This window comes from Talpa europaea (genome assembly GCF_964194135.1).
Source record: "Talpa europaea genome assembly, chromosome: 7".
Taxonomy (NCBI): Eukaryota; Metazoa; Chordata; class Mammalia; order Eulipotyphla; family Talpidae; genus Talpa; species Talpa europaea.
This window is the reverse complement of record NC_140074.1, coordinates 33,047,190-33,066,839: the sequence shown is the minus strand read 5'-3', so window position 1 is coordinate 33,066,839 and position 19,650 is coordinate 33,047,190. Positions and strand designations below refer to the sequence as shown.

The following is a 19,650-nucleotide window of genomic DNA, read 5'->3' as shown; positions in this document are numbered from 1 at the left end:
TGGAGTGAGGGCGGAGTCCACAAAGCCTGTATGGAATTAGCTTAGGACATCCTTTTCCCCCTAACAGATCCATTTGCAGTAACAGGTCCATATCATATATTATGGCAGAAAGATATTATTTGGAGACATCAATAGAGATTTTTCTTTGCCCCATTTTCATTTTTGCCTCAAGTCCTTCACCATTTAGTATTAACTTTCACTGCTTTGGAGTTGAAAGCAGATATAATCCAGAACACAAAAAGATTGAATTTCTTTCTTTTTTTCTTTCATTAATTAATTAATGTTTTACATTGTTATACATATTTTTACAGTATTTGATTTCTCCCCTCAGGTGTAGTTCCATAAAATTCCCACCAGCAGTTCACCTGTGAACCATCACCATGGTCCTTGTGCTCTTCCCAACCCTGTTTTGATCCCTTTTCCCTCCCCCTCCCCTGCTTTAAGCCTCAAATCTATAGGTGCCTACAGGTTTTGGCTTTTACTTTTCATTTACCCTATGTTTTTAGTTACCCTATATTCCTCCTATAAATATTATCATCTGATATTTTTCTTTTTTCCTCTGACTTATTTCACTGAGCATAATCCCTTCCAGCTCCATCCATGTTGCTACAAATGGCATGAGTTTATCTTTTTGGATTGCTTAATAGTATTCCATTGTGTGTATACAGCACTACTTCTTGATCCAGTCATCTATTTTTGAGCATGTGAGTTGTTTTCAAGTTTTACCTATTATAAATAGTGCTGCAATAAACATAGGGGTACAGGTGTTGTTTTCAATCAGTGTGTTTGTGTCCTTTGGGTAGAGCCCTAGGAGTGGAATTGGTGGGTCATATGGTAGCTCCATTTTTAGTAGTCTGAGGAACCTCCACACAGCTTTCCATAGTGGTTGGACCAGTTTGCACTCCCACCAGCAATGTTCCTTTTTCACCACATCCTTGCCAACATTTGTTGTTGCTAGTTTTTTTGGTATGTGCCATTCTTACTGGTGTAAGGTGGTTTTGATTTGCATTTCCCTGATTATGAGGGATTTGCATTTCCTGATTATGAGGGATGTTGAACATTTTTTCATATGCATGTTAGCCATTTGCATTTCCTCTTTGGAAAAGTATCTTTTAAGTTCTGCCCATTTATTGACTGTATTGTTTACTTGGTTTTTATTGAGTTGTGAGTTCTCTGTGTATCTTTGTGATCAATCCCTTATCAGTCGTATAGAGTGCAAAATTTTTTTCCCAATCACGGGGGTGTCTCTTTGTTTTGGTTAATATCTCTTTTGCTAGACAGAAGCTTTTCAGTTTGCTATAATCCCAGGTGTTTATCTTTTCCTTCATTTTCTTTGCTTTGGTGGATGAGTTTTAAAAATGTTACTGAGAGATATGTCTTGTAATGTTTTACCTATATTTTCATCTATATATTTTATGGTTTCAGGTCTTGTGTTCAGATCTCTTATCCATTTTTAGTTGATTTTTGTGCATGGTGTGAGGTAGTGGTCTAGTTTCATACTTTTGCTGGTCCAGTTTTCCCAACACCATTTGAGAGTAATTCTGATTTCTAGATTGTTGTTGATTTCAGAGGGTCTGCTCATCATTGTCAAATGATAGCAGTGTGTAGTTCTATTAAAACAAGGTGTTAAACCGACTATGGAAAAATCCTAAGGCACAGATTGATAGGGAAAATCTATAGGCCCAGGTCAGTGGTAGAAAATCTATAGGCCCAGGTCAGTTCTTGGGTAACATGAAACTGAGTTGTCTATTCTCCTCTCTATGTGGCTAACTTTAGAGAATCATAGATAGTAGAACTAAATGAAGAACTCCAGTTTGAACATGCTTGAGTTCATGTGGCTCCAACTAAATTTACTAGATTCAATGTCCCATTTGATTGGGACATTTATCCTTTTTTTTGTTTTGTTTTTTATTTAAATTTCATTTTTATATTCCCCATACAATTACAACCCCCTTATTTTGACCCCAATCTCTCCTTTCCCTGCCCCCACCCCCCATAGAGTGTCTCTGGTTCATAGTTGTTTGTTGATTTTGATATTTTCCTTCTTATAGTTATTCTTTTTCCTGGTCCCTTATTTAAGTTTTCTAGATTCCTGCTATGAGTGAGACCATCCGGTATTTTTTTTTTTTTCTTTCTGGCTTATTTCGCTGAGCATGACCCCTTCCAGCTCCATCCATGTTGCTGCAAATTGCATGTGTTTATCCTTTTCTTGATAAACTTGCCCTTCAAAATGCAATGTTTGCCTGTTTGTGTCTATGCAAAGCATCTTTTTCCTTAGCCACTTGTGGTGTGCTACTGAATGTAAAACTCTTCAAAACCATTCTTAGAGGGAAAACTAAAATAGTTTTCTTAAAAAAAAAAAAAAAGGATAAAGGAAAAAGAGGAGACTGGACAGACATAGTCGGTCAGTCTTGGGGAAAGTCTGCATTTTTCCAGGGCGGGAGTTCTTCAACAGTGTTCTTTGGGGGATTCAATCCTTAGTGAAAATCTGTTTATTGTGAAATCTATCACTTCTAAGATCTCTTTGGGTTAATATGTGAGGACTGAACCCCAACATCTAAACCCCATCAGCTCTCCTGATTTGGAATTTCCATATCAAATAGCTCTCTTTCCAGCTTTGACCAGGATCTCTTATGACCTCTGAGGTTTTGCAGCCATTGATGAAGGTGGCCTTTGGTAAGGAGTAGTGATTAATGATTAAGGAGTGGTGGCCTACTAATGATTAAGCACGTTAGGGAATTTGAAATATGGGAATTACTTAATCCTTTAAATATCTTAAAAGAAAAAATCTTTTAAGATCAATCAAAATTCCATTTGATGATTATTTCTATATCTGTTCTAACAGTTAATATCAACAAAAATATTTTGGACTAATTAATGTACCTAGTGTTAGATATACTGTGTATGTTATTTTTATTTATTTCATTTACTACTAAAATAGTTTTCTTTATATTGAGCCATGAAATGATTTTGGGAATTGAGGCTGGAGGAAAAAGAGTGGGGGAATATTTTAATTTATCAAATACAGATTTCATTAATAGAGTTGTTCTTTCTCACTACCACAAGAATAGCATTTTGCTAGGCATACCTATTTTTAAATTTTTTCTTGAGTTTTTGTGTATGATTAAAATGATATTTTATTGTGACTTTAACAGCACTGACAACAATAACATAATTATAATTTTAATGAAAAAGGCAGAGTCCCTCCAGTATGAAAAGTATTTTTAGCAGAAAGTACAGTAATGCCAGGAATATTTTCTTGCACAAGTAAAAAGCCCAAATGCCAATATAATTTTTCATATCCTAATCATCAGTGGGGTGACAGATCATCATGAACATGTCATTGAGAATACATGTGAACATTAGATGAGTAATGCACAATTAGCTTCATCTCAGCAGAATCTAGCAACCTCTCGTCTGGTACAACCTACATTACAACACTTTGAACTCAATGAAATAGGAGCCTGCCTTTTTTTACGGGACTGTTTATCAAAGACCGAGTTGTTTAATTCTGAGAGACTATTGTTTTCGCCTTCATTTAGTACGGTTGTAAGATTTTTCTTAGGTTCTTCAGAATTAAGACTTGCATCCTTTAATGCAGATTGTTGTGATGATTGACTCTCAGGCAGGGCTGACTCCATATCCTCTAGCAAACTAGGATCAGATTCCAATATCGTGTTTAAACTTCCTTCATCTTGGTGGACGGAGGATGGCATGATTTTCAAGTTTAAAGAAAGGGACAGAGGAAGAAAGAATATTTATGTCAAGGAACATCAGGAAAACAATAACATTCTGCATAGCCAAAAAGGAAAAGCATTGCCTCAACATCCAATCAGAGCAGGCAAGAATTCTGATCGCTGAATAGCCAGCTTACTTAATTGGGCAGCTGAGATTACTAAGCACTGCTATGGTTCTGCTTACACCCTCAGACTCCAATGTCTTTCCTCAGTCACCTTCCTGTTTCATCACAGCACTTTGATTTTCCCTGACTTCTCTGAAATCATCTTGCTCGTGGAAAACACTTGTCTGACCCCTGATGAATTTTTCTTAGCCAGTAATTTTTTTCCATTACTAAACAAGCTCTGTGTTATGACAGCAATTTTTGGAAAGTATATGGGTTATTTTTAATTCTGAAATGTTCTATAGTGGCAAATTATGCTTCAGAATAAAGTTTTAAAATTTTGAGTTTCTGACTGATATGATCTAATAGATAGGAAATAGAGAAGACGACATCCCTCATGCATCCATTTCTCTGTTTTCCTCAGGGTATTTAGTCCATATTACTAGTGTTAAATAAAGAAATGGGTTAAAAGAACAGGAACCAAAATGTCACTGACTTGAAGAAGCGATTAGTATCAGTTGTGCTGCATGTGAACTGACTAATGTACTTTGTATGGTTTTAGTTCCATAGCAGTGGGCCAAGCGCTATGCAAGCTCTGGGTGCTCCCTAGGAAGGAAGCCTGTTCTAAACAGCATGCCAGCATGGGCAAATATGCAGGTTGTGTCCTGTGCTGAGAACCTGCAGGAACCCACTGACATTTTCCTTAAGTTCTTCAGGTCAGTGACATCGTTGACTGCTTCCATATCTCTTGTAGTGTGGTCTAAGGGATATAAATAAATTGACCTATGTTCCTTAACCTCAAGAAAACTTTCAGGGGCCTCCCTGGTGGCACAAGAGGTTAAGTCAGCGCTATGAAGCTATAGGCAGCCCTTGTAGCTCCTGGCCAGGAAGCTGACCCACGTGGCTCAGCAGACCATTCCTGTCTCACTCACTGCTCCCCTCAGCAGTGTATTTCAGTAGGTCTGCCTGTTCTGCTCCCCATTCTGTCTCTGGTGAATCCTCTTACATCTTACACCCCTGGGGTGGATCCTACACCCTGGCTCTTATATGCATAAATAAATAAATCTTAAAAAAAAAAAAAGAAAACTTTCAGTCATGTAAACTCTCTCCTTAACTTCACGTATAATCCTTATGCAATTTTAAGTTTTAGTACCAAAAAAGACTCCAAACATGAATGTTATTTAATATAAAACACTTATTTTTCACAATTGTGTTTCCCTTATTAAAATTTAATTCTGACCTAGTACACACACATTAGCCTGTGTGTTGGCATTCCTACCTATGTCTGTTGGATTCCGAGTCCTCTTCTGTCCCACTGTATCCCTTAACTCTGCCTTTCCCTACTTTGAATCATTAAATTTCTAGACCCTGTGGTGCTCTTGAATTCATCTTATAAAAATTGTGTATATCTTGCATAAATCAATGGCTGACCAACAATGTAAGAAAGTAAAGTAAATCACAATCATGTTTGAGACCCACGAAGGGGAAGTAAATGCTTGTGATGTGCACAATGACTTTATATGAGGTTACAGTCACTTGATACATACATCATTCACATATAGCCTATATTATATAGTTGTGGTTGATCATAATTGATATATGCAATTAAACACAGAACACTTAATATTCACAATTGTGTTTCCCTTATCAAAATTTAATTGTGACCCACTGCATTTTACATTTGCCTAACTGTGAAAGTTCCCCTTGCTACTTAATTTCTTTATAACTGCTTTACATCTATTTTTCAAAAGCATTCCAGATTTGAGGAATCATTCTCAAATCTGAAATCATCATTCTGAAATCTGACTTTTTAAGAAAATCCATTGCAGCTTCCAAAGGTTTTAAGTGTCAGTCATATTATCAGTGGAATTTTTCTAAAAGGCAAACTTACCTTGACTCCCTTCTAGTTCTCTGGTATGTATTCAGGCCCTTTTCTTTCTCCTCAAGCCCCTCTCACACAAATGAACTCCAAGACCCAATTCAAAGAGTGGGAAGCTAGGCCCTCTCCTCTGGGGAAGTACACAAATAAATTAAAATTAAGGTAAAGGCGGAAGCATTTTTTGGAGTACAGGAAAGCCAGACTTCCCTCCTCCCTTCCTCCTCCTCCAAGGAGTCTTTAAATCTAAGACTCTTCCAGTTTACCACACAGTTACTTAGCAGAGGTTTCTGAATTCTGCCTCATGTCCTTCTGTGCAAACACACTTGATAAAGACTCACTCCTCCTTGCTGCCTCCTCAAGTAGAAATGCCCTATCTAGTTGTCCTACCATCCAGCATCCCTGCTGTCTGGCCCACAGACCTTGAGGCATTCAGAGATTTTCCTACCTCCACCTGGTTTTTGGCAGCCTTCATTCCTCTGTTTGTCCCCACCAAGCGACACTTAACACCCCCTACACACATTTTCCCCGGTTCTGTCTCTCTGGCTGCAGATATTGAAGAGCACCCTGTGAATTTTAGGTGTAGCTATTTGGTGTTCAGTCAGCTTTCTCTTCTTTGTGTGAGACCGCTGGTGAGGACCTTATTGGAAAGCAAATTATGAGGAAAAAGCCCATATTCTTCTGTCACAGCAGCTCTTGTTGAATATAGTCAGCCAGGGAACTCTGGAGCCATACCTGGGTGTCACAATTCTGACTGGGTGCAGTCAGACCAAAACCAGTGAAAAGTGGTTCTAATCTAAATATGAAGAGTTATGGAGACTAGAGTTCTCACCTGCGAAGGGTCCAGATGGGATTGCAAGATGTTGTGCTCTCTTAGCCCCTTTCCAGTTTGAATTGCCACAAACTTCCAGTACAAAGCGGACATAATCGCGTCCGCATACCTTAACAACTTCGTCCGGTTGTCCTGGAATCCCTCTGGGAAGTTGGATCAGTATCAGCCCGATTCCTAGCAGGTGGTATAAGGACTGAGCCTGCATCTTGGACCAGGTGTCTCTTGTCCAAGCGTTTCAGCTTTTCTCTGGAGATTAGAGCTGTGTGACCTAGGGTCCCCAGCTTGTTTGCTAGTCCTGGACTTCAGGCTGCTTTCCCTGTCTGCCTCTACAAGCTTTTATAGGCTTAGGCTCCCATTTAGAACTTCATTCAATGGTCCAAGCTCCACCCTTTCCAAACCCTCTTGGAGTTACCACCTCTATCCCCTGCCACCCTAAACCACCTGCCCCCCAGCCAGTAAGTGTCATCCTTTCTGCTTTTCCTACACTTGACTATCTACTGTTCCTCATCCTTTTACATTTGCAAATTACTCTCGAAATACTCAAACCATTGTATACTTACAAAAGTTAGCAAGAGTGTAAGTCTTTATTGTAAAGGTAGACATGTTCATTACACTAAATTATAGCAATCAAAATAAAGTTGTGATCACCCTTGTTCCCACAACCCAGAGTTTTGCAACATAAATATCTCCTGAATAAACTTCTAATCTAAATATGATTATATTTTAATTAATTAGTGTCTGCAATGTGAATTCATGAAAGTGTAATAGATTGTTGACAAGGTATACAGCTCACATTTTTATCTGCATTCTGTAGGTAAACATTAAAAATTTTAATTCATTCATTTAGACATATACATTATGTCTGAAGTTGGCAGCTCACTTTTCTGACTTTCCTTTGAGTATTTCAGGAGATAGATTGATTGATTGCAATCTGTTACTTGAATAAATAATTTGAGATTGAATTCTCTATGTCTAGGGTTCAGCTACATGCACAGACACACACACACACACGTATGCGTGCACCAATACACACATATTCAGAAAAACCAAAATGTTAAAGGAGAAAGCAGTAGAATCTCACAATTGTGAAGGAGTATTTTGTTAACATAAAGACAGCACAAAAAATAATGTTTTTTTCTCTTTAGTGTGTTTAATTTGTGCATTTGGCTCTCATTTTTACTGCCTTCTATTTTAGCATTTAAAAATTCAACACAGTCTGTAATGATAATATGCTCAATAAATATCCTTTCTAGATAGATGATAAAGTTTTAAATTCAAATAAGTTCATTTTCAAGTAATTGATTGGCCTGTGTTCATAACAGACTCACATTACCTGAGTTTCATGTGGTGAATTGGAGGGTTAGTGTAACTTAGAATTAAGAAGTAATTCAACAATCACTCAGTTCAAATATAGCTTTGAGAATATAGCTTTGAGACAATCAAGATTGTCTGATTTTAAGAGGGTCTACTCATTATTGTCAAATTATAACAGTGTGGAAATCCATTAAAGCAAAAGCAAATGAAACATTTACCAAAGCTATGGAAGAGTCAGAGGGAGTGCTTTCAAATGTTTTTTTTTCTAGTATAACCAGTTAGATGCTTCATAAAACTCAGGTTTGAAGGTATTTTTGTGGGTTCACGGTCACTGCAAAAAGAGAATCCACAAGCAAGATTGTCCTCCAAAGCAACTATGTTTTTGCCATATAAATTTCCAACAGGAGGTTAGCTTTTCTCTTTGCCTAGGTGATCTTATACAGGTGGTATATCTGTCCAGTGAAGTGGGTGCTCTTATCCTCTACAGAGAAATAAAGCAAATTAGTTCAATTAACTTGTCTAGTAAATGTTGGAAAGCACATGTGCAGATGTGGCTTACCACTATTAAGGGCATAGGCGAGTCTGTGCCTTTAGTTTATTGGCAAATCAAAAGGCATTCATGTTCCTAAACAACAATAATATAACAAGGAAGCTTTTTTAAAGAGAAAAACCAAATGTGCCATGCACACACATTGGCAGGTGCTGGAGTTGGCATTCCTACCTATGTCTGTTGGATTCCAAGGCCTCTTCTGTCCCACTATATCCCTCGGATCCTTTCCCTTGCCTCTCTTCATTCTCTAGGCTGTAAGCACTAGCAACATTTCCCATGTCTTTTGTAAGTAGCAGTATCTGTTTCATAGTTCTGGCCAGTGTGACATAAGCATACTTGTGGAGATTTCTGGCAAACCTTTGCTTTTCTTAGAAGTTTATTCAGCAAATATTTATGTTGTAAAACTCTGGGTTGTGGGAACAAGGGTGATCACAACTTTATTTTGATTGCTATAATTTAGTGTAATGAACATGTCTATCTACCTTTACAGTAAAGACTTAAGCTCTTGCTAACTTTTGTAAGTATACAATGGCTTGAGTATTTTTCCTGCCTGAAATGTACACTGGGAATAGGTGATAGGATCACAGGAGGAAGCCTATATGCTAAACACAACTGATTAGGAAGGTAGGTGGAAGCTGCAGCCACCATTAAGGTGATAAGCAGGGTTTCATTGAAGCCACTATTGTAGGGCTTACTGGTATTCAGAGAGAACACAATCCTAACTGAGAACTCTATCAACAGGGTACATGTTTTATTTGAGAAGTCAGTTAAGCATAGAATTATCAGTTTCTCATGAAAGTTTTAGGGTGTCTTTACTAGAATGAGGATTAAGTATCTTAAAGATGTTAACTGATTATGAGTGTATTAACAGTAGGTGGATAACTGCAGATTGTCTTGTACCACTTTAAACGTTACCAGATCATCAGAGGTAGTGAATGCAGTTTCCTGGGCCAGGAGCCTTGTCTCCGGGGCCTTTGTGGAGGAGGTGATGGAGGACGTGGACAAGGGTAGGTTCTGGGGAGTTGCTTTTTGTGTCCAGGGGTGCCTCTCTGTCCTGTCAGGGCCATGAGTTTCCTGGTCACAGCCCTAGTTCTAATGGTGCTTAGAGTAGAAAATTTAGTATGGAAGCTTCATAAGGCCAAAAACTAAAGGTGGAGGTAGAAATGATTAACAAGTCTTTCAAATGCCAATGGAAAATCTTTAGGCACAGATTGATAATGAAATCTATAGGCCCAGATCAAAATCTATAGGTGGGATTATGGATAATTGTCCATCATTACAAAGAAACACCAGTCCTTACAGAACAGATTAACCCAAAGAGATCTTGGAAGTGATAGAGTTCACAATAGATTTTCACAGAAGAATGAATCCCCCCCACCCACCATAGAACATAATTGAAGGACTCCTACCGTAGAAAGAGGCAGGCTTTTCCCAAGACTGACCACCTGTGTCTGTCCTGTCTCCTCTTCTTTAACCTTTTCCTAATATACTTGACCTTATAAAATGCAACCTTTGCCTGTTTGTGTCTGTGCAAACATCTTTTTCCTTAGCTACTTGCAGAGTGCCACTGAATGGAAGACTCTCTGAATCCATTCTCAGAGAGAACCCAAGGACCCCATTCACTCATTAAACCCCAACATCTAAGCCCCATTAGCTCTCCTGGTTTGGAATTTCCATAACAATAATGCTCTTCCTGGCTTTAACTAAGGTCTCTTATGGCCTCTGAGGTATTGCAGCCATGGAAGAAGGTGGCCTTTGGTAAGGAGTAAATAAACCTTAGTGGCCTGGTAATGATTAACCACATCTGGGAGTTTGAAATATGTCTTTTAAATTCTGCCCATTTCTTGACTGGATTGTTTACTTTGTTTTTGTTGAGTTGTGTGAGTTCTTTGTGTATATTTGTGATCAGTCCCTTATCAGTTGGATGGAGTACATAATCCCTTCTGGCTCCATCCATGTTACTGCAAATGGCATGAGTTTGTGTTTTTTGATTGCTGAGTAGTATTCCATTGTGTATATACACCATATCTGTTTTTGCACATTTAGGTGTTCTCATATCTTAGATATTGTAAACTGTGCCACAGTGAACATAGGAGTGCAGGTTTCCTTTTGAATTAATGTTTTTGTGTCCTTTGGGTAGATCCTAGGAGTGGAATTACTCTATCATATGGAAGATCCATTTTTAGTAATTTGAGGGTCCTCCACACAGCTTTCCATGGTGGTTCATCAGTTTGCATTCCCCCCAGCAATGTAAAAGTGTTCCTTTTTCTCCACATCCTCGCCAACATTTGTTGTTGTTAGTTTTTTTTAATGTGGGCCATTCTTACTGGTGTGAAGTGATATTTCATTGTAGTTTTGATTTGCATTTTCCTCATTATAAGTGATGCTGAGCATTTTTTCATGTGTCTGTTGGAGTAATGTATTTTTAGCTTTTCTGCCTACTTTTTTTACTGGATTCTTTATTTTGTTTTTGTTGAGCTGTGTAAGCTCTTTGTAGATCTTTGATATCAGTCCGTTACCAGTTGTGTGGCATGCAAGTATTTTTTCTCAGTTTGTAGGATGTCTCTTCATCTTGGTTATTGTCTCTTGCTGTATAGAAGCTTTTTAGTTTGTTGTAGTCCCAGCTGTTTGAAGAGACTGAATTTCTGAATGGGGTTTTACAAAACCCAAGAAGCAGCCATCTGAAAGGCCACGTCCATTATTATGAGAGAGTCAAGATTATTGAGCAAGAAAAAATATTTTATTCTCAAATTTTGTGTATTTGGCATTTGACTTAGCAATACCTAGAAGACAGCAAGCACAGAATTCACTATGTAAACCACAGTGAGGGAGGAATAAGAAATAATCTGACTTAGTTTTTCCCTCCATGCCTTCTTTTTCTTTTGGGACAGTAATGGGAGAGGAGAATGAGATTTTAGATATAAAGGTGGGGCTTGGATGCTTGGCCTCTTTTAGGGATTGAAGACCCAAGGGATGTGGTGGAAACCCCAGGGAAATTTTGGGATTCCCAGAGAGCATGGTGGTCCTCCCTCCTTTTAAGTATTCTGGGGAGGGGAAACTAAAGTAGAATAGAATTGATTGCATGGCCTATGTAAGCTTAGAATAGACCTGAGAGAAGCCACACTGCTAAGGGGTATGGAGAAAGTCTGCAAGGATCCTGTCAAACTGGAAAGGGCACAGAAAGTAGCAAAGAATTGAAAGCAGGTGACCTACCAGGAAGTCATTAAAGCTGAGGGCCAGGGACCCCATAACAGATACTTCACTAGAGATAATAGTGCAAGGAAGGACTGGAGAGAAAGGGGCAAAGTGGCTGTATTTCAGTTGATCTGCTACACTGCAGAGCACAGAGATGATGGCCAAGTCAGCCTTCTACATGGTCAGATGCCCTCAAAGTAAGTTACCTGGCACTTCTAAGATCACATAGAAAAGACTCCTGCAACCAGATGTGCCTTTCCACAATGCGTGCTATCTGAGATTACCTGGACCAAAACTTTTTTGTTTAGGGAAACAATGGACAGAGAAGGGTAGAAGGCCAAGGTGAATGTGATGCTTTATCTACAGAGAGCTGAATTTTAAACCAAAAGTAATTAAGTCACTTTGACCTGTCAAAGTTAAATTTTCCCTCACCAGTAGAAATAGAAGTTCATTTACAGTTCAGTTAGAGAGTACACAGAGTGGTTTTGCATACATGATCATTTAGCATGTGAAATTCATCCTTGGTACATTACTTATTATAATAACTACACCCAAAGTAATGTAGATTTGTGTTGTTTATCAAAAAGCAATTGAATCCAGGCCTTCCCTGGTGGTGCAAGGGATTAAGTCTCAGCACCATCAAGCTATAGCAGCCATTGCAGCATGAGTTTGATCCCAGGCCAGGGAGCTAACCTCTCCTGTCTTGCCTGCTGCTCTGAAAAATGGTATTTTGACTGGAAATTTTAAAACTAAGACCAAAGTAACTATACATGAACATTATACTCTAGTTGGTAAAGGAATTTCACAGTGTATGGGTTAACAATTCTGAAATTTCTTTACCCGTATACTGGAGGTAACAAACAAATAAATTGATGGCAGATGGTAGAAGCCAGATTTCTTATTAGAGAGAGTATACAAAAAAAGCAAAAAAATGAGAATGAACCATGAGGTATTGGATTACAGTCAGTGACATTATTATGAAACAAGTCTTGCTTATATAATATATACAGATGGACAAAGATAAAATTATAGATATATATGTATACAAGAATGAGAGTAAGTACATATATTTCCAAGCTCTGTCCACTGAGAAGGGATAGGGACAATGAAACTCTTGTAGCCATGAGTACGTCCATTATCAGATCTTGGTTTATACCTTTCATTAAAAGAAACCAGTCTCCTTGGAAAAATGGCTGACTTAGGGCTAGTTTATGAAATCTATAAGATGGGCCTAGAGCATCTTGTAGTACCAAAAAGTAAAGAAATGCTAAAAAAAATAAAATAAAAATTATGGGGTATGTCAAAGGAACACAGGACTCAACCTAAAAGAGCTCCACAGCTTCAGCAGCAAAATATATAACATAGTATTGGATAACTATAAAAGTATAATCTAAATATCCCTGAATCCATACTGACACAAATAGAGAACACAAATATCCTAAATAGAAGAATTCCAAACCATTTGTGTTCACCTCACCCCCTTCAAGGACAAGTAATTAATTCCCATTTACTTAGTTTATTTGCTTCCAAGAAGTACAGTAGCAAAGAGCAGGGGGAGGGAAGGGGAAACATCACTACAGTGGAGAAACATGGTAAAAACTACCTTAATGAAGCGATCAAGATTTATATCATCTGTGATGAAATGTATTGATGCTTTGAGTAATATGATGGGATGAGCACAACACATCTCTTTTAAAAGAATATAAGACCTTTTTATAATGATAATTTTCCTATGCGTGCCACTTTTGATTTCTTCATAGGACAATATATAATTTAAACATTATTGATGGTATGGACCTCCCTGGTAGCCTAGGGGTTAAGTCTCAGCACTATCACCATTATGGCCTGAGTAGGGTGCTAACCCATATATGGCGCAGCAGACCTCTCCTGTCTGGCCTGCTCCCCTCAGCAGTGAATTTCAATAAATCTGCCTGTTCAGCTCTCCACTCTATCTCTGGTGAATCCTCTCACCCCCCACATCTCTGGCCTACATCCCAATTCCCCTATGCAAAAATTAAGAAAAAAATTCTTGATTATAACTTCAAACTGACGATTTTCCATGCTTATCTAATGCTGGTTTAACAATTATAGAATTATAATTAATTTTAAAGAAAAAAATGGAGCTAACTTTAAAAAAGTTATTGTACATTGCAGAAGAAACCACATTCTCACAGCATTCATAAAACTGTTACATCTACTCTTTCCTGTTTATTTTATTTTATTTTTTAAAGATTTATTTATTTATTTATTTATACAAGCACTGGGTACAGTGCGGGAGGGTGAGAGGATTCACCAGAGCCAGAGTGGGGAGCAGAACAGGCAGAGTGACGAAGTACACTGCTGAGGGGAGCAGCAGGCGCTGCAGGAGAGGTCTGCCGCGCCATGTGGGACCCTCACCGGGGGCCGGGGATTGAACAGGAGCTGCAGAGGCTGCGGCAGCTTCACAGCCCAGCGCTCAACCACTGCGCCACCAGGGGAGGCCCTCCTGTTTATTTTAATTCTTCCATTTCTTTGTTTAAAAAATGTTAAAGCTAGCCCCCAAATTACTGATCTCAGTGATTTGGCAGTCTCTTGAGTTTCAGGAGAGGTGATTTTGTAAAGACCCACAGATCACTTCATGCAAGTTTTCCCTTACTACAACAATAAAAGTTCACTCAGTCACATAAAACAATTTCAACTCAGCTAATACATGGACCGAAGATCTGAATAGACAATTTATCAAAGAGAATATCCAAAAGGCCAACAAAAATACAGAAAAATGTACATCATCTCTTTTAGTAAGGGAGATGCAGGTGAAAACCACAGTAAGATATCATTTCCTGCCTTACAGGCATGTAAGGTATGTATGGTGTGTATTAAAAAAAGACTCCCAACAAGTGCTAGAAAGGATGCCAGAAGAGGAACCCTACTGCACTACTGGTGGGAATGTAAACTGGTATAGCCATTTTTTTTTTTAATTTTAAATAATAAATTTTATTTTTATATTCCCCATACAATTGCAACCCCCCCATTCTGACCCCAATCCCTTCCCTCCCGCCCCCACCCCCCAAAAAGTGTCTCTGGTTCATAGTTTTTTTGTTTGTTTGTTTGTTTTAAAGATTTATTTATTTATTTATACAAGCACTGGGTACAGTCAGAAGCGCAGGAGGGTGAGAGAGTTCACCAGAGCCAGAGCAGGGAGCAGAGCAGGCAGAAGGACCAAAGTACACTTCTGAGGGGAGCAGGGGGTGGCAGGAGAGGTCTGCGCGCCATGCGGGACCCTCCTCCAGTGGCCGGGGAGCAGCCGGGGATCGAACCGGCGCTGCAGGGCTGCGGGCAGCTTCGCAACCCCGCGCTCAACCGCTGCGCCACCAGGGAGGCCCCATAGTTTTTTGTTGATTTTGATTTTCACTTTCTTATAGTTATTCATTTTCCTGGTCCCTCATTTAAGTTTTCTAGATTCCTGCCATGAGTGAGACCATCCGGTATTTTTCTTTTTCTTTCTGGCTTATTTCGCTGAGCGTGATCCCTTCCAGTGCCATCCATGTTGCTGCAAATTGCATGTGTTTATCTTTTTTGAAAGCTGAGTAATATTCCATGGTATATATGTACCACATCTTCTTGATCCAGTCATCTATTTTTGGGCATTTGGGTTGTTTCCAAAGCTTAGCTACTGTAAATAGTGCTGCTATAAACATAGGGGTGCAGGTGCTCTTTGGAATTGATGTTTCTGTGTCCTTTGGGTAAATACCTAGGAGTGGAATTGCTGGATCATATGGAAGTTCTATGTTTAGTAGGTCCAGAAATCTCCACACAGCTCTCCACAGTGGTTGGACCAGTTTGCACTCCCACCAACAGTGCAGAAGAGTTCCTTTTTCTCCACACCCTCGCCAACATTTGTTGTTGCTAGTTTTTTTAATATGTGCCATTCTCACTGGTGTAAGATGGTATCTCATGGTAGTTTTGATTTGCATTTCCCTGATTACAAGTGATGTTGAACATTTTTTCATATGCCTGTTGGCCATTTGCATTTCTTCTTCAGAGAAGTTTCTTTTTAGCTCTTCTGCCCATTTTTTCACTGGATTATTTTCTTTGTTGTTGTTGAGTCTCATCAGCTCTTTGCAGATTTTTGTGATCAGTCCTTTATCATTAGTGTTGTGTGCAAAAATGTTCTCCCAGTTGGTGGGGTTTCTCTTTGTTTTTGTTATTGTCTCTTTTGCTGTGCAGAAGCTCTTTAATTTGATGTAGTCCCAGCTGTTTATCTTTGCCTTCACTACCACTGCTTTGGGTGATGTGTCTGTAAAGATGTCTTTGATGTGCATATCACATAGTGCATAGTGTTTCGCCTGTATTTCCTTCTATGTATTTTATGGTTTCAGGTCTTATGTCTAGTTCTTTAATCCATTTTGAGTTGATTTTTGTGTATGGTGTGAGGTAGTGGTCAAGCTTCATTCTTTTGCATGTAGCGACCCAGTTTTCCCAGCACCATTTATTGAACAAACTTTCTTTGCTCCAATGCATAGTCTTTGCTCCTTTGTCAAAGATTAGTTGACCATAAATCTATGGGTTTATTTCTGGATTTTCTATTCGATTCCATTGGTCTGTATATCTGTTCTTGTTCCAATACCATGCACTTTTGATGATTATGGCTTTGTAGTATAGTTTGAAGTCTGGGAGTGTGATGCCTCCATTCCCTTCTTTTTTTTTTCAGGAGAGCTTTGGCTATTTGGGTTTTTTTGTGATTCCATATGAATTTCATCAATAATTGTTCTATTTCTTTGAAGAATGAATTGAAATTTTGATTGGAATAGCATTGAATCTGTATATTGCTTTTGGTAGGATGGCCATTTTAATAATGTTTATTCTTCCAATCCATGAGCAGGGGATGTCTTTCCATTTCTTTGTGTCTTCTTCTATTTCTTTTAACAGTGTTTTATAGTTTTCTTTGTATAGGTCCTGGTATAGCAATTTTGGAATGCAATCTAGATTTACCTTAAAAAACTAAAAATGGAAATACCCTATGACTCAATAGTCCCATTCTTAGGCATCTATCTAGAGAAGATTAGACTATCACCTTAAAAAATTATAAGCTCTACAATGTTTATTATAGCATAATTTACAGTAGCTAGGATATGGAAAAAACCGAGGTGCCCATGATAAAGGATTGGATTCAGAAGCTGTGGTATAACCACAGAATGGAATATTCAGCTATTAGGGAAAATGAAATGTTACATTTATAATAAAACGGAAGTCTGAGAGAATTATTTCGTAGTAAAGCAAGTCAAAATGACAAAGACAAATATTGGACATTTACATAGATGATTTGAAAAAGTAAAATTCTTAGGGCCTCCCTGGTGGCGCAAGGGGTTAAGCACCACACTATGAAGCAGTCCTCAGCCTCTGCAGCCAGAGTTTGATCCCCGGCCAGCCAGGGAGCAACCCACATGGCGAAGCAGACCTCTCCTGACTCGCCCGCTCCTCCCCTCAGCAGTGTACTTCGGTCAATCTACCTGTTGTTTCCCACTCTGTCTCTGGTGAATCCTCTCACCCCCTGCATCTCTGGCCTGTACCCCAGCTCTTGTATGCATAAATAAATAATTTAAAAAATCTTTAAAAAGTAATATTCTTAGAGAAACTAGTAAATGAAGTAGAAACTAGTAAATGAAGTGGAGCTTCTGAGGATAAGGTGGGAGGGGGAGAAAATGTCAAAGGAGGATAAGGGTTGGTGGTGGGGAAAATATTCCCACCCCCCCTTTTTTTTTAAAGATTTATTTATTTTTATACAAGAATTGGGATATAGGGCAGAGGCACTGGAGGGTGAGAGAATTCACCAGAGACAGAGTGGGGAGCAGAACAGGCAGATGGACTGAAATACATTGCTGAGGGGAGCAGTGGGCGAGACAGGAGAGGTCTGCTGCGCCATGTGGGTATCTCCCTGGTCAGTCGGGAATCAAACCCATGCTGCAGAGGCTGCGGACAGCTTCACAGCGCTACACTCAACCCACTGCGCCACCAGGGAGGCCCTTCCCAGGCCCTTAAAGAATCATCAGTCTATAAGTTTTGCCCGAATTAACAACTAAAGAATGACAAACTTTTATGATTTGCTTTTTCCTTTTTGGTAGGGAAGAAAATATTGGCATATTCTTTTTGATAGACACTGGGACCAAACTTTAGAAAACAATTAAACGCACAGGTTTGAAGCTCAGAAAAGAATTTGTATGGCCTGGAGGGGAAGTTCAGTACCATGTAAATGTCATGGATTTGGTTTCTGGAATCATACCCTGGCACTTACAAAGTTAGGTTGCATCCTAAACTATATGAACAGTGCAGCCAGAATGAATGTTCAACTGAGCTTGTCCTAGGGGTAACTTATATTTGTTGCCTCCTGCTACAGATGCTCAATAGCAAATACTGAAACTTCACTTCCACATACCCAAAATACCAGTCACCACCTCTAGAATGATCATGAGAAGCTCTGATGTGTTCTCAATGTTTTACATTACCCATATCACCTCCCAAATCTTCAGATGTGCCTACTTGGTAGGACCAGATCAGATTTGTGAAACCCAGCTGCAAGGGAGTCTGGGAAATCTGTGTTGGGCTTCCCAACCTCTATTATAAAGACAAGCATGTTATAATGGAACTAGAATGGAACAGAAGTTGAGCAATCAGTATTACTTAACTACAGAAGTATTATCTCAGTTTACAGTTGAGGAAACAAAATCAGTGTTTGACTGCTTTCCCCTGTGGCCTAATTTATTAAATGGTAGATCTGGGATTCAAACACAAACCTGCTTGTCCCAGAGTTCAAACTTGCAACCTACTATAAGTACATTTGCAATAATCAAGTCAATATGGAAAATAGGATAAAGTGAACAGATAAAGTGATTTCCATCTCCAAACCTTTAGCTTTCTATGTAATTTACACATGAATTTTATAAAGACACTGAAAAATGAGCTCTAAATTGACCTGTGGGACAGAATGACCTATTTTTTTCTGTTTAAATCTTTTTGAAAGAACCTCCACACTCACCATCTTCAATTTCTCATCAGCATTTCATGACCCTATCTCTGTACTGATTTCAGGGACCACCACTCTCCTTAGGGCCCTGTGACCTCCTCCTCTTTGCCATACTTGATTCCTTAGAGAACTAAGAGCCACCACAACATCCAAATAATGACCATGACCTGAAGACTTCACTTTCTAAACATTTCTTGGCCTCCCCTACTCTGTTGTATAAGTGTGGGCTTGTGTACAAGTGTGTGCCAAGGTCCCTAGGAGAGAACAAGGCCAGCCTGTGGCTCCATAAGCATCTGTACTCAAGATGCACGTAGAGAAGAAACTAATGAAGTTCTGAAAAGTCAGAACCTGCCACCCTTCTATAAGGGGAAAAGGTAACTCTTAAGAATGAATGTACACTAACGCCTCTTCCAGTGAAGGCCCTTCAAATCCTCTATTTCCCTCACAGAATTTCCTTCTCGGTCATGTTCTCTTGGTCTTCTCAGTTCCTTCCAGAGTCTAACTATTTCACTTGGAGAAGACTTTTGAATTCTAAATCTCTATCATGGAATTATTTCAGTGGTAGTTCATATTTCCACTGGGAGTTAGATAGCCAAGTCTTACCAAAATGTGTCTATCTCTTGACCCAGTCTCCTTTCTGCTGTCCCTATTCAAGCTTAGATCATCATTACGCATCAACAAAAGCACTATATAAACACCAGTGGTAATACAATTGTCCCTAGTGTCTTCTGCCTCCAATTCATTTTTCATTTACTGACTTGAGATTTATACTTACAGTTCCTATCTCAAAAGTGATATCCTGTTACTTTCCCGCTTAAAAATACATATTTTTTTAACTCCTAGATACAACATAGCCTTTCAAAATCCTATTTTCTTTAGGCTTAGAGTTCATGTCCTGCCAGTCATCTCCTAGACCTCAGCCACTAATCCTCACCCAGGTCAGGCATGTTCCCATTCCCTACCTTTTTGCTTTGGAAAGACACAGATTTTGGAGTACATAAGATGGATTCAAATTCTAGTTCTGGCACTTGCTTCTATATGA

General features: G+C 39.0%; 1 protein-coding gene across 1 annotated transcript in view; it reads right to left on the bottom strand.

The window, feature by feature from the left end:
- Positions 1–19,650, bottom strand: part of PLGRKT (plasminogen receptor with a C-terminal lysine) — a gene marked incomplete at its 3' end in the record, with an annotated part of 54,300 nt that overhangs the window by 8,287 nt on the left and 26,363 nt on the right. The window lies entirely within an intron of this gene.